This window comes from Erpetoichthys calabaricus, chromosome 5, assembly GCF_900747795.2.
Source record: "Erpetoichthys calabaricus chromosome 5, fErpCal1.3, whole genome shotgun sequence".
In the NCBI taxonomy this organism is placed as follows: Eukaryota; Metazoa; Chordata; class Cladistia; order Polypteriformes; family Polypteridae; genus Erpetoichthys; species Erpetoichthys calabaricus.
The window spans coordinates 216,690,625-216,706,280 of NC_041398.2; positions in this window are offsets into that span (position 1 = coordinate 216,690,625).

The window sequence follows — 15,656 nt, forward strand, 5'->3', positions numbered from 1 at the left end:
ACGAGATGGAAGGTGAAGAGAGACAAACAGCTGCACAAAGTGAAACAGCACAAGCCACATCACCTGGAACAGCGGACAAAAAAACCCCCAAAAAACAGAAGGTAGCATAACTGGATTAAAAAAACATTGGAGTGTGTGCCAGGAGCCATATTGCATTGGCAACAAAAATATATCTGGTTTGTAATTATTGTGTTGAGTAGCATAATATGGCTTTGTAATTTAATTCTATTTAAGCTTTGTAGGAAATATTAAAATTAGTTTTAAAAGATGTATGTATAGTGTTCAGGGTATTCAATAAAAGCTTGCACAGTTACGGTTATATGTGTAGTTATGTTGGGTCACTAAAGACCCGAGGTATGTAATAGTGTTTCCTAAAAGTCCCATGTAAAATAGGGTTAAACCTATCTGAGATTTTATCTTCAGTGTTTTTCAAGCCACAGTACCGATTAGGCCCATGCATTCAGCCTTCCCAATGTCAGCTGTGTATGCTGGTAATGCCATTAGGTCCTCCTTTTATACAAGAACAGCAATCCTCGAATACAAACGTATCTGAACATTATGGTCAATAAGGTGCGTCCCTTTGTGGTAGCCTTGTGCTTTTCCTTGATTGGGTTTTGTCAACAGGCTAGTGATTCCAGACACATGACATTCAAATCATTTCAATGTAGTAAGGCCGTACTAAGCCACCAAATCTACATCCAATCAAATACTGTATGCATGGAATAAGATGGAATGAGTGGTTCTTCCCCAGGTAGCTGTGTTGTACTTTCCAATCTTTCTTGAATCTGTGCCCTGATAAATCCTGACTATTCTGAGGACAAATAGAGGGCCATTTCACTGTCAGAAGGAAGTACTTTAAAAGGCTACTCGATCAAAGAAGTGACAATACAACTTTTGTGTTTTTGACCCCATGATTTCAGGAAACTGTCATTTAAGTGAACAAATACATCAAATAAAAATACCATAAAAATATAAAAATAATAGTTAAGCATTATTTCTAACTGATTGTGGTTATTTTTCAATCGATGCACTTTTCTGTATTCAATTCTCTTTTTCTGGAGGAGTAAATTTTCAATGTCGTCATGTCAAGATCTGGTGCTCCATCATCTCTTCACAGCTTTGTTAAATCTGTTTTTATATTAACAAAAGAGAAAAAAAATCCACAATTGTAGAATACAGAGGGTCTTAGAGTAAAGAATCTAAGAATTGTGAAGGCTGTCTCAGTGAACTCAGAAGCAGGTTTAAGCAGCAAAGGTCATGATAACAAAACAACAAAGTGATTGTGAAAACACATTGATGAAAGAGGATTGTATTATGGAAGCCGGCATAGCTGGGAAGAAAACACCTATGGGACCATGGTATATGGAAAGGCCAAAATCTAAGACGTCTATGTGCATGACCCCAGGAAGGAAGTTTCTTTTATTGGCTGTGGCTTAAAGACATTTGAGAGTAAAAGACATGCTACAAAGAAAGAAAGTGCAAAGAAAAAAAATCTAAGAAAACAAACAAACAAACAAAAAACAAAGAGAAGCCAAAAGGTACTGTGACCATCGCAAGGTCTGTTAGGTCAGCAACTCAATGAAAGCTCACAAAGAAGTTTAGGGCACTTTGCCATGAGCAAGTAGATGTGGATTTAAAAAAAAAGTCATTTGAAGATTTTGACAGAAACATAAGTACTTAAACTAAGTGTGACAGGATGATGAGAAGGCATGGCAGACAGACTTAGCCTTCTGGCAACCTGTAATTCTTACACTAGGTGGAAAACATTTGAAGCTATAAAATGGGCTATGTGCTTATGCCAACACTATTGTGTCAGCTAAATCGGGTGGGAGTTCTGGAGCAGTAAGGACTTGAAGCTTAACATTCTATTAAGCAAGCAGTAGGTTTTGGTAGGAACTTGCAGTGAAAGCAAGTACAGTATTGAGACCCTTCCACTTTCTGTGCACGTTATTGTGTTGTAGATTTTATTTTAAATGGATAAATCTGCCATTTTTATTTGTACACTCATTAACCCATAACGACAAAAAGAAAACATGTTTTCATAAAAGTTTGCAAATGTATTAAAATTCAAAACCTGAAACCTCTCAATCAGTATTCAGATCCTTAATTCAGTACTTTATATTAGCCCATGTGGCATAAAATACATCTTTGAGTCTTCTTGGGTAAGCTTTGCATATCTGAATTTGGGAAGATTATCACATTCTTCCTGGCAGATCTTCTCAAGCTCTTTTAGATTGGAAGGGAAGCATCTATAAACCGCCATCTTTAGATCTCTGCAGAGATTTTCAAAGGGGTTGAAGTATGGGCTTTGACTGGGCCACCCAAGGAAAGTCAGAGACTTGTCCTGAAGCGACCGTAGCATTGTCTTGATGGTATTCTTTGGGTCATTCTCTTGCTGAAAAGTGAACCGTCACATCAGTCTGAGGTGGCAAATACTGTGGAGCAGGTTATCTTGAAGAACCTCTTTGTATTTGGCTGCATTCATCCTATTCTCAATTATGACAAGTCTCCCTGTCTTTGCCAATGAGTAGCACTCCTAAGTATTATGCTGGCATCACCATGCTTCCTTGTAAGGATGGTATTAGATAGGTGATAAATAGTGCCTGATCTTCACCAGATATGGTGCTCAGAGTTCTTCCCAAAAAATTCAATTTTTGACATGACAGACCAAAGAATATCTTTCCCCCAGTCTGAGAGTCCAAGTTGGGCATCATATGCCTTATCCTCAAGAGTGGCATCCATCTTGCCACGATACCATAAATACCTGATTGTTGGAGTGTTGCTGAAATAGTCATCCTTCCTTCAGACAGGCTCTCTCATCTTGTGCAGAGGACTTCTGACTGACCATTGAGTTCTTGGTTACCTCTCTGACCAAAGCCACATTTACCCAGTTGCTCTAAGAAGAGTCCTGGGACCTCATTTATAAGCGGTGCGTACACACAAAAATGTTGCGTACTCCCATTTCCACGCTCAAATTGCGATGTAAAAAACCTAAACTTGGCGTAAAGCCACGCACATTTTCGCGGTAGCTAAATGCTTGGCGTACACAAATTCTCCGCTCGGTTGCAAACTGGCAGCACCCAGCGTCAAAGCAGTGTTTTTGTTCCAGTGTGGTTTCCCTTTCTTTTTTAGATCCACATCCCTGACAGCTTTATCATATACGCTGAATTTAACCGCATATTGTTTATTAGTTTAAGGCATCTGTTTGTAATTAACCTGTAACAATATAATGGTCCACGGAATGGCCAAACTATTCCAAATACCATAGCTGCTTTAGCATTGTTCCTGTCGATGCACCACTCAGACTATTTATCACACTGTATCTGAGTGTGCAATCTGATCGGAAAGAGAATTATCGGTATACAGCATCAAGTACAAGCTGCCTCAGCCATGCTGTTTGCTCTCAAACAGCAAACGCTTTAGAGCCTATCCTATAGGGACGTCGCGGTTCAGAAACAGTTTCATCCCAAGAACTAAGTGCTCCTTGTGAACTGTTTGTACTTATCAGTACAATTACCTCACTGTAAACTTGCGATACAGTTATAATATTGCACAACCTGAGCTACTTTATAAAGCGCATATTTACATATGATGATGATATCATTTTTAAGATGAAATGCAGCAAAATGTTTATTACATTATACAGATAAACATCATTTAAATAATCTATATTGCTAATAATTAAACATGTGAGGACACGGTTGCGCAGCGCTAGTGACGATCTAGTGCCTCATTCACGGATTGTTCCTGCCTCGCGCTGTATTCTTCCTCGGGCTGGCGCGACACTGGAAGATGAATAAAATAATTAAACATGTACTACGAAAATATTTCAATGTTCCTTAAAAGTTTTGAAGAATCGGCATTCTAAGCTTACAGATGGCTTAACATCTATTACAGAGCTGATTGTGTGGCGATTGGTTACTTGGAGAAAGAAAAGGAAGGACAGGAATTGGGGGTTATTATGTTTGAAAGAGACAGTACTGCTGCAATAAATTATTTCATCGAAGGTCGCGTACGGCGCAGCAAGCATCTTGCATGAGGCAGTCTCTGGACAGGGAGCCAGCTCGTCACTATCACTGCGCCACCGTGTTCCCATGTTTAATAACATGCTTTAACTCTTATCATCATGAAAATGATATCAAGTATACATCTCAGTATTTTAATTATTCAGAGAGCTGTAATATCATGAATGTAATGGATTCTGTGTCCAGTCAGAAGAAGACAGAGCCCGTTTAAGAAGCACATAGTAATTCACACACATAGAGCACAGAGAAGAACACATACAAAACAAAGCATTTAACGTGCTAATTTAGTTATGATGGGATTTGAGAAACTAGTAAATTAAACGATTTAAAGATGAAATTTATGATGTTCTACTTTAATGACAAAATAAACTACGTGATTAAAGTGGAAATTTCAAGATTAAAGTTGACATTTCGAGCTTTTTTCTTACTGTGTCCCTATTTTCTTTTCTTTTTTCTGTACCCTAATAAGCTTTCATATGACACTCAGACAGGCTACAATTCGCCTTTTCATGGCGACTTTGATATCTGATAAATTTTTTTTTATTTCGGGCACTGTGTGATTTTGTGAACTTGAGCTTTCGAGTTTCTCTGACACTCTATGTCACTCGATCAACTTCCTTTTGTTGTTTATATCACTGTTTAAACCAACAAATAGTACGTTTTTCCTTGCCTTCACTTGGTATTCACTGAAATTCTTCTATTTTCCACTGTGCTTTTGCCATTGTCTTTTCACAGAATGCTGAGCTTAAGGGCTATTTATATTGATTTGCATATTCAAAGAGGCGTGATTCTGGTAGGAGTTTGGGGAGTGGCAGCAGGCGTGTATGTTACTTTTCACGTTGACCGGGATTTATGTATCGGAAGAATGTGGAAGTTAGCAAATGCACAGATTTATGCATCTGGATTTTTTTGTGCGTACAAACATTTCCGCTTTTGTCTTTATGCCATGCTTTAGTGTGAATTCTATGCACGGCGTTATGCATGAGTGCCCTGGTGGTTCCAAAGTTCTTCCTTTTCACAATCCTTGAGGTCCCTGAGCTCATGACAACACTTACTTCAGAGAGTTCCTTGGACTTCATGGTTTGGGTTTTTTTTCCTGTGTGGCCTTATATAGACAGGTGTGTGCCTTTTTAAAAGATGTCCAGTTAATTCAGTTTGCCACGAATGGACTCCATTCAAGTTTTGGACACATCTCAAGGAGTATTTTAGCAAACAAGATGAACCTGAAACAATTTGCACTGCCATGCCAAAGTGTCTGTATACGTAACACGAATAAAGGATTTCACTTTTTAATTTTTAATAAATTTGCAGACCTTTCTGAAAATATGTTCTCGCTTTGTTATTAGGGGTCAGTGGCGTAGCATAGTGGGGGCGACAGGGGCGGCCCGTCCCGGGCAGCACTTTTAGGGTGCGGCAAAATTTCACAATAAATAATAATAATATCTTGTAAAAATTTGAACCATACCTAAATAAGGGGGCGGCGGAATTTTCCTCCCCCCCGGGCGGCTGACACCCCCGCTACGCTACTGTTAGGGGTTATTGAGAGTAGGTTGATGGGTAAATTTATCCACATAAAATTAAATCTACAACATAACATTTACAAAAACTGAAAGGGTCTGAAGACTTTCTGAATCCACTGAATGTGTTTAATGTTGCTGGTGCAGCTTTCAAGGTAGATAATGGCAGCAAAAAATTCAAAACTTTTGTGCCTCGTAAATACATTTTTATAGATTTTATGTCCTTTAGGGGGCACTCAGGAAAATCAGGCAAGACCATATAAAACATTTATAAATCTGAACTTCATGTATGTGTTTTGTCTTTACACTTATCAAAATATAGAATTCCCCAGGTAAAAGAGAAATATAATGCAGGTTGATAAATATTTAAAGTCTGTCCCCAGTTAAGCAGAGTGGGAGTCTCATACCTATAATTTATGGCCTGGAGCTACCTCTTAAGCAGAGTTCTGTGACCATAGGCAAGTTGTTCTTCCTTATCTCCATCTGCCCTTTATCCTTCTCTGGGGCCATGTCACCAGAAGGGACAGTTCTCTCACCCCTCTTCCAACCTTCCAGGACTGGGCCGTCTCCTGTGAACTTCCAGTCACCCTACGGGGCAACTCTTTTATGATGCACTTACAATTCCTTCCTGAAAAAAGAACAGAACAGGCTTTGAAGTGTTCAGAGTTCTTAATCCCCTTTGCACGCCTGAAGACGCAGAGCAGACTGTGATAGAATAACTCCAGATAAAAAGTAACCAAATTCAACAAACAATCCTTGGAAATTATATTTTGTTAATATTTATTGGAAAAAATCAAATTAGACAATATTAAATTCCTTTTTGTGAAATCTGTGAATCCCTAAATTGTTTTGCCCCTTTTACTAGTGATAATTTTAAATAGATTTTATTAATTGATCTGACTTTCAAAACACCAAGGAGGACCACTCTTTTCCACAAGTTTGTGATATTTTGAGATTTTCTTTTATATAAATATTCCCTTAGGTCCCACAATGTTTTTTTGGTCTGAATATTAAATTTGTCATTCCAATATCTGTGAATATTGTTAGATTACTAACTAAAGAATACAAAATAAATAATAATACAATAAATGAATAAATCCACGATGAAAAATACAAATCTAGCAGGATGTGTGCTTCTTACCTGCTGTGAAACCTGACAATCAGAGTGGTGTAAGATCTACTTTCAGGTTCGGTTCTTAGTCACTAATTTTTCTCTAGAATGTTGTAGTAATGTGCGCAATTCATAGAAATGAAATATTAGCATGATGTCCAGGTCACAAGGGAGAAAAATAAAGCCTAAGCCTCCATACTTAGCCAAATATCATCACTTCTGATGTGACTACCTCACTTGGTAAGGTTTTTTTTTTTTGAAAATGCCACTGTCCTATGTGCTGGCTAAGATCGCACAATAACAAAGCATCAGTCATTTTAAGGCAAGAAAAGGAAACTACCGTATATACTCACGTATAAGTCGGGTCCCGTTCAAAAATGCGACACTCTTTCTTTTACATCTTCTTGCTTCCTCCAATTTCGCACCAGTTTCTCCGACACATCAAATTTTGTTTCAGCAGCGCAGTTACCAATTTCTTTCGCCACTTCAACAACTTTTAATTTAAAACCAGCTTCATATTTTCTTCTGATCGAATGCTCCATCGTAGATAAGGGATGCTCTTACGATAAAGGTGTATGAGGGTGTGAGATACAAAAAACACAAAACAGTGCAAACTTCACTTTGGAATAGTTTGGGTATTACCGGGTGGTCACGTAGGCACAATACATAGAAAAACAAAGACAGTGTACTTCGTGGTTACATTCTCAGGTGGGCTTTAGCATATCATAATCTCTTGGACCAATAGTGTGAGTTTTCCGCATTCGACTTATATGACCAACATTATAAAATACTGGAAATTATACAGTAAAATCAAGCCCCGACTTATCCGCAGGAGAACTTAAACACAAGTATATATGGTATTTAACATGTGCAGTTGCCTTTGAAGACCTGAGAGGCTTGTCCTGAAACAGCACAGCACCTACTCTCACTTGGACAAAGCTGGCACCACAGTCAGGATCATGTTCTTTAACTTCTCCAATGCCTTTAATACCATTCTGCCTCACAGACTAGGGAGAAAGCTAAGGGATATGCATCTGGATGCTTCCAAAGTCTCCTGAATCATGGACTACCTGACCAACAGATGGCAGTTTGTGAAGCTTAAGAGCTGCGTGTAAGAGATGGCAGTGGTGTGTGATGTTGTGGCCCCTCAGGGAACTGTCCCGTCTACCTTCTACACAATGGACTTCAATTATAATAACAGCTTTTGCCATCTACAAAAGTTCTCAGATAATTCATCATTGAGGTGGTGCAGAGCTACAGCATACAGGACTGGTCTGACAACGCAGTGATGCTATATAAGAAGGGCCAAAGCAGACTGTACTTCCTGAGGTGATCCAGGTCTTCTGATGTGTGCAGTAAGCTATTGGAAATGTTTTACCTGTCTGCTGCTTTTACTGTTTTTGCAAGTAAGTGGAGCCAACTGAGGGGGTTTTGGCCATGTAGGTATAATCAATTCTTGATCCAATTTGAGTTGGGGTGGATATGAATCTCCAGCCCCCTGTGATAGAACTTATTTGAGGAAAGTACTGTAATTAAGGGAAAGCACTCTACTTTAGTTAAATAAAGTGCAGATTTGGATTATACTATCTAACTATTTTCATCACATACAAGAAAATCAAGGTTCTAAGGCATTTTACTGTACATCAAGATGTTATAAATGATCACCCCAACCTTAAATTAAATTAAGTAGATTGAAGAAGGTTATGTTTTTAAACAGCCAGGCCCAAGTGCCTTTATATAGCTTTATGAAATTATTAGAAACTATGGCATCAGCATTAAATTAAAAAATATCTTCTATTACTATAAATTTGAGGCACCCTGCAAAATGGTAAACAGTTGCTTATTTTATTGTCAGGTTTGCTGATAGATAAAAATGCTTCCTTAATGCTATCCTGGCCAACTGCAGTAATAAATTACAATGCATTTGCAATATTGCACAGATGTAAATAAAGTAGAAGTTTTATTCTCAAGGCGTTTAACTTAATGAGCTCTGGACAAGTTAAAACAGAGAATCTAAGTATCGTCTGAGCACACTTTGTTCAAATGTAAAATACGCAACAATCTCTGAGAACTTTTCCTGAATTACCACAGACTCTGTGTGCTCAGTAAATAGGCTTGGGGTCTGCTGTCTGTACACAATTATTTTACAGATCATTCAAAACTGTTTAGGCATTACTGGGCGTCTTCCTTCTAACTGCAATAATTTTTATGAGGCTTTAATAGCACAAATCCATTTTTCCTCTGCATTTCTTGACTTGCCAGAGTTTTCTTTGCCAAACACATGTATGTGGAAAAATTAGGAAAAAGATCCATTTCATGCTGAAAAGCGAGACAAAATAAACCATACAAATGAGAAGGATCTAGCTGCAGCTTGCAATACCTATGACATAGATCAGGTAATGTCCACAACGTCAAACTCCCTTTGACTCAGATAATCCTCCTACAACCCTAATCTTAACCATAGTGTAACGGGGCCCTAATGTTAATCATAGTATAATGTGACGCGTGTTACGTGACTGACGTTGAGGGCGTTTCATGATGTTGGGGCATTACATGACTGATCTCATAGGTACAGCGGTCTGCAATTACACTCTAGTGATACAAACATATACAGTACAAACATAATGACAATAGATGCACTGTTAGTTAGTTAGTTAGTTAGTTAGTCATTCATTCCTTATAAGAAACTTTGTTATCAGATTTAAATGTACCATAGGAGGAATATGGAAAATGTTAGTAAAGAAAGAGGTAAAGGAGAGCCAACAGAAATTTGGGGTGTCATCCAGGCCACCCCGCTTTTAGCCAAAGTCCATAAAAGAACAGAAATGAGCATGTGGTGGCACAACAGAAAAGAGCATGACAAAAGCTTTTTTTAGCCTTAAGAGCTTTTCAGTACATTCAGCTCTCTCAAGTGGGTCAAATTCCGGGAGCTCCAACATGTGGGGTTTACTTTCCTGATGTGAGATGCCACATCCCTGAAGCTCGCAGTTTTATATGTTCCCAACTGGAACAAGCGGAGCTTCTGATGTGCTGTGTGGGTTTCTTGGCACTACAGGGGAGAAAAGAGACAACACAGTTAGCGACTCCTTGTGTTCTGGTGGGGTTTTGACTACCTGGTTTGAGCCTGGAAGATGACCTTCAGATCATCATTGTAGAACATCAACTCAGAAAAATTCAGGACAGTATGGAAAATGCAAATAAATACAGAACGCAGGGAACAGTAAATGATCTTTGACCTAAAAACAATACAACAGACAATTATTTGATGTTACAACTAATAAATTTTATTGTTTTTTTCAAAAATATTATTATGTTATTTTTATACTGATACTTGCAACATTTTCAAAAGAAACTCTGGGTGGTAAAGAATCTGCTATTTTGTAACTTTGCTTACCTCCTCGTGACAATTAATAAATAACACTTAATACATTTAGGTACAGAAGACATCAATTTAATGAGTGTTTCAGGTGTAATTTTGTCCCATTCTTCTTGCAACAGAGTCTTAAGGTTTGCATCAGTATGGGGTCTTCATTGTTGCATTCTCAGTTTGGGACAAGCCGTCATTGCAGGTAGGCCAATTGAGCACCCGCACCCTCTTTCTATGCAGCCATGCCTTTGTAATCTGCACAGAATGTGGTTTGGCATTGTCTTGCAGAAATATGCATGGATGTCCATGGAAGAGATGCCATTTTGAAGGGAACATCTTTTGCTCTGAAATCTGTAAGTTCTTTTCACCATTAATTGGGCCTTCATAGAAGTACAAGTTAGCCTTACCTGGACACTGACACAACCCCATCCCATCACAGATGCTGGCTTCTGGACTTGTAGCTGGTAATAGTCAGGATGGACCTTTTCTTCTTTGGTCTAGAGGACACAGTGTACATTTCCTTCCAAAAGACCTGAAATATTGATTCATCTGACCACACTATACATTTCCACTGTGTGATGATTGATCCCAGATGCCACAAGAAGTTGATGGGGCTTCTGGACACTGTTATCATATGGCTTCCTTTTTGTACCATACAGTTGTACCAACCGTTTGTGGATGTATCTGTACATAGTTTTACTTGATAAAGGTTTACCAAGGAACTCTTGGGTTATTGTGGTTATATCACTTATTGATGAGTGAGGGCTCTTCATGCACTGCCGTCTGAGTGTTCAGTGATCACAGACAATCAGCTTAGGCTTGTGCCCTTGCCCTTTATACACCAAAATTTCTCCCGGTTCTTTCAATTATGCACTGTTGAGGGTGAAATACCTAGAGATCCGTACCAATCTGTCTTTATATGTTTTACCTGCATGTGTGCTTATAGTATGGAAGGTGTTACAGAGTATGTGGTTCTAAGTTCACTGCTGGGTGCCATTCACTCCCTGAATTTCAAAAGAACGAGTCATGTTCATGTCCTTGACATTAAGCCTTCTCCGTTCAGAGTGGCTATTGGACTTCCTCACAATTTGCAAACAAGACTTGGAGACCAAGACTCTGCAGTTTAAGATTAATACTGTCCTCATGTCCTCATCAGACTGCTCCCAGAAGAGTGGTTCACCAGTAAGAATGATACTGTCAAGATGTGAAATTAACTCCTTCAAATATGAAGTCATAGTCTACTCTGAAAAAGGAATGGCTATTTCCATATAGGTAAGGGGTAATCACCTACCCTAAGTAGAACTGTTCAAGAATTTTGTTCAGAAGTGAGGTTGGAGATGATCCTGAGATAGATCCTGAGATAGCACATGCAAGTGGCCAAAATGAAGTTCTCATAAAGGGTTGCTGCTCTCACTGTCCATGACAGCGTGTGGTGTTAGTAATGCAAAAGGATCTCAAAGTAGTACCACTATCTCTCCAGATGAAGAATAGCCAGTTGCAGTGGCTTGGGCATGTTGTTTGGATGCCCCCTGGGACCACCCAAAATAGGTGTAGCAGGCATAGCTCATTAGGATATGTTCTACCCCTTAGATAAACCTTATCATGTAGCAGAAAATGGTGGCTTTTTTCATACAGCAACATAAGGGTACTTAGTGTGAGCAACAGGCAATGCAAATGATAAGACTCTTCTATAAAATATTTTCCTGAGGCTAATTTATAATTAGCCAATAATCTGCAATTTTCCTCAGGATAAATAATCTATCTAACTATCTATTTACTGTCTGAAAAGTATGGTTACTAGTATAATTCACATCAATTTATATTTTAAATAATAATTTTCCTTTCACAAGCCCACAGCAGTATACACACAAAGAAGATTCTCAAACTCAGTTAATCTAATTCAGGATTCTGGGGTCCAAATCCGATTCCCACTAGAATCAAGTAGGAAACAATCCTAGAGAGATTACCGGTCCATCACAGAACTCACTCACAATCAAATCCATAACAGGTCCAATCTAGAGATGCCGACTTGCCTAACACATCTTTTGGTGGTGGTCTTCGGGATTTGGGAGGAAATACTGAACCTCCAGAAAATAACACGCATGTAGAAATGGGCAGAGCGTGAAAATGTCAGACATATTAGAACAAATTGTATGTGAACAGGCCATTCATCCCAACGAAGCTTTCCAATCCTATCCACCTAACTTTTCTAAAGTCAAATCAAGTCAAGTTTTGAAGACTCCTAAAGTCCTACACTCTACTACATTACTTTTTAATTCATTCCATGTGTCTGTGCTTCTCTGTATTACGAAAAAGTTTCAAACATTTATGCAAAGTTTTCCCTTAACGTGTTTTCACCTTTGTCCCCATAGTTTTGTTGAAGAACTCATTTTAAAGTACCAGTCTGAATCCACTGTACTAATTTCTTCCAAAATGTTAAAACCATAGATCATATCACCAGTGCCAGGGTTGTTGGATGTTGGTCCTCATTGTCCATAGCAGGTTGTCGGTATTATTAGACTTTAATGACCTTTATGTATGAGGGTCTCCTCGGTGGCTGGAGTACACACCCCTTCAATAGCACAAATGGCATCCCTTTGGGCTTGTAAGGGATGTGCTCCATGATGTACAGGGCATGTGCTCCTAAAGATACTGTCCACTCAGTAACTTCAGGGTTCCATGACCAGGGGGGTCCTCTGTGGGTTTATTTACATTAATGGTGGCCACGCATCATTATCATCAAATCAAGAATTATCATCAATCAGAAGGGGGAGAGGCTCTCCCTCAGTGTCTGAAGTATGGACTTTGGTGTACATACCGCAGACATTACTATCGTACTCCTTCAATTTGTTCAGACAGCGCACCCCTTAACTTTCATAAATGGCACCACTCAGATGACGGGGCCCTAGACAGCCGCCTATGCATCCTAATGGATTCACCGGCTCAACACATCATCTCCTAAGCTCTATTTACTTAAACTGAGAACGATCAATTTCATCAATCTAATTTCGCAACTCATACCCTGCAGTCACTGAATCAGCAGAGTTGCTCTCCTCTAGACTTTTTCTAGTGCTGCAATGTCTTTTTTGTAATATGGAAACCAAAACTGCACAGAGTACTCCAGTTGAGATGGCACCAGTGTGTTATAAGCTAAAGAAAAACCTTCTTTTACTTGCACTCTATATACTGTGCTATATATATATATATATATATATATATATATATATATATATATATATATTGTGGAGACTGGCTCGGACACAGACAGGCAGACACATACATGTCACCCAACACACATTTATTATACATTAATATTTACAGTTCTTAGTGCACCAACCCAGTGCCAAAGCACCAATCACCCTTTCAAAGTCCTGGCCACAACACAATGCCTTTTCTCTTCCTGGTCCGCCTCCACTCCTCTCCAACACGCTTTGTCTTCTTCCTCCCGACTCTCGCCCTGACTGGAGGGAGGCGGCCCCTTTTATGTGCCCCGGATGGGCTCCAGGTGCATCATTAGGGCCTCCGTAGCCACACCCCTGTGTGGCGGAAGCTCCCAAGGTGTTGCCGGAAGTCCACCGGGTGCTCTCAAGTTTCTTCCCCCCAGCACTTCCCGGTGTGGCGGAAGTACTGAGGGCCAACACTCCCAAGGCATTGGGGCGCCCCCTGGCGGTGACCACGGGCCCCTACAGGGCTGAGCTTCCAAGCTCCGTACCCGTGGTCCCCAAAGCCACCAGGGAGGACACCCCCTTGTGTCCTGGAGGAGGCACAAGCCCTCCTCCACTCTTCCTAGGCGTCCCGGCCGGGCATGGATGCCCGCCGGGCACCACAATATATATATATATATATATATATAACCTAACCTTCTGGTAGCCTCCTTAATGGCTCTACACTGGATGTACAGTAGATAGATGATGAGACTACAATGACTCTAAGGTCTTTACTGTAAGGAGTATTCATTCATGTATTCATAGCTAACATTTTTACTTATTACATGTAATATTTGACATTTACTTACATTAAACTTCAACTGCCACAAATCTGCCCAAGACTTTATTCTGTCCAAGTCCTTCCATAATGATCTCATTCTAGATTAGCTGCCACTCCATCTAGACTGGCATCATCTGCAGACTTAACCAAGCTGTTATTTGGATCCCTCTCCAGATAATTTGTAATTCAAAAATAACTGTTCACGGATTTGAACTCAGGACGCTGTATCCTTACACCAGGCAGCACTACACACAACCAGTAGAGATAAAACAAAAAACAAAAATCCAACAACATGTAAAAACACAAAGCTGAAACCCACCACACACATGCAACTCCTGCATATACCCTAGTGGTAGGAATCTGGAAAACAAAAAATGGCAGAGTTACTTAGATAATATTAGTTTAATGTTTACTCTCACTAAATAGTACGTATAATAAACTGTGTTGATTTGATAAGTCTATGGTAGCACGACAGAAAAGGGAATGACATCTTTATGACAGCTAGTGATAATATTCAGTATATTTGCTCTGTGTAAATAGCTGATTGTGTCACGGGCAGGAAGACTCGAGAAGCCCACAGTAAGTGTTGGGGTGCCAGCTGGGCAACCCAGTTTAATGATAGGAACACAAAAAAATTGTGGGTCTCCAACAAAAGAAAAGTCAGCCAATCCAGCCTTTTGTAACAACAAAAATCAGCCATGTGGAGTGTCGTTTTAGGATATTTAAAGGTTACTGATAATTGCTGAATATTTCTTTACCGGTAGTCCCACCTGTCTGAGAGACACTCCCAGAAGATTAAAAATGTCAAATTTCAATCATAACCATGTGGGTGTCGCTTTAGACAATTTCAAGGTCAGTGATTACAAATGTGATACTTACTATCTTTAATCCTTTTTTTCTGCTCAATCAAGAAAATGTAGATTTTAAACTTTTCAAGTGAAGCACACATTTTAATATTTTAAATACCTGGGCAGCTCTTCCTGTTTGTTATTTACTTCTACCTCATGAAGTACAGTAATTCATTACATTTCTTATGAACACCCCGAATTTCAGCAGCTTCCATTAATTCTTGTGTTTTCATTTTCTGATGCCTTTCCTGACGGGTCTCTCCTCCAGTGTCGCACTGCCTGCCAGTGTTCAAGTCCTCGTTCCTCCCTGTATGGAGTTGGCATGTTCTCCCCATGTGCTCTTCATGTCTGGGTTTCCTCCCACAATCCAAAGACATGCAGGTTAGGTATAACTAACTGGTGGTGCTTAAATTGTCCCATGTTGGGGGTCATATAGCCCTTCACCCTGTGATGGTGGGCTGGTACACTTTTCTGAAATTGTTCCTGCCTGTGCCCAGTGCTTGCAGCTTTAGAGAATGGATGGTTCTACCATGAAGTTTCAAGCTCTTACGTAAAGCTGAACTGATTGCCTACAAAATGAAGACTGTTAGAAGAAAGTAGTATGCAATATCTTGTGCTCGTCTAATTTAACATATGATACAACAGTAAAATATACTAAAGATAATTCAGTAGTGTTTATCTGATGTATGTTTGTGACTTTGACATTTGCAATATTAGGCCTAGTTTACCCAGGGCTGGTTAGCCATTACGCAAAATAAGAACATGCTTGGGGCATCAAGGGAAGGGGGGCACTATGGAAAT